General features: G+C 39.5%; 1 non-coding gene across 1 annotated transcript; it reads right to left on the reverse strand.

Annotated features, from left to right (window-relative positions):
• Positions 1–459: 459 nt before the first annotated feature.
• LOC121216347 (small nucleolar RNA R71) lies at positions 460–566 on the reverse strand. The gene has a single exon (XR_005912518.1). It is a non-coding gene; the product is annotated as a small nucleolar RNA R71 (small nucleolar RNA).
• Positions 567–989: the final 423 nt, after the last annotated feature.

Consider the following 989-nt stretch of genomic DNA (forward strand, 5'->3'; position numbering starts at 1 on the left):
GAGGATGATACTCAACCCTCAACCGAAGATATGGCTGAAAACCAAGGCAATCAGCTACCTCCTGCAATTGCGGCTAATCAAAATCCTGCTCCACGCACTATGTATGATTATGCTAAACCTTCTTTAACAGGAACTGAATCGAGCATAGTTAGACCTGCTGTAGCTGCAAATACTTTTGAACTGAAACCTAACACAATTCAAATGATACAACAGTTTGTTCAGTTTGATGGTTTGCAGGATAAAGATCCCAACGCTCACTTAGCAAACTTTTTGGAACTATACGATACATTTAAAATCAATGGCGTTTCTGATGATGCCATACGTCTTCGGTTATTTCCCTTTTTATTGAGGAACAAAGCTAAACTGTGATTGAACTCGTTACCACGAGGGTCAATTACTACTTGAGAACAAATGACGGAAAAATTTTTACTAAAATATTTTTCGCTGGCTAAAATGGCTAAATTACGTAATGATATCTCTTCTTTTGTGCAGATGGATTTAGAAACACTCTACGATGCATGGAAGAGATACAAGGACCTTTTGAGAAGGTTCCCCCACCATGGGTTACCACTTTGGCTTTAGGTTCAAACATTCCATAACGGCCTGAATCCTTCGACTCGGCAAACGGTTGACGCAGCTGCTGATGGAACCATCAATAATAAAACACCTGAAGATGCTTATGAGTTCATAGAAGAGATGTCACTTAATAACTATTACTGGCAAGTCGTGAGGACAAATCCAATGAAAATAGCTGGTGTTTATAACGTCGATTCGGTCACCATGCTCTCTAATCAGGTAGAACTCTTGAATAAGAAAATTGATGGTTTTCTTAGTTCTTTACAGGTTCATCCAGTTATGAGGTGCGAGACGAATGGAGGAGGGGCATGCATAGAGTATCAACCCTTCAACCCTATCATCGAGGAGGAACAAGTCCAATATATGGGTAACAATAACTCTCAACCTCAAAACAATCCATATAGTAACACTTA

This window comes from Gossypium hirsutum, chromosome A02 (genome assembly GCF_007990345.1).
Source record: "Gossypium hirsutum isolate 1008001.06 chromosome A02, Gossypium_hirsutum_v2.1, whole genome shotgun sequence".
NCBI classification, from domain to species: domain Eukaryota; kingdom Viridiplantae; phylum Streptophyta; class Magnoliopsida; order Malvales; family Malvaceae; genus Gossypium; species Gossypium hirsutum.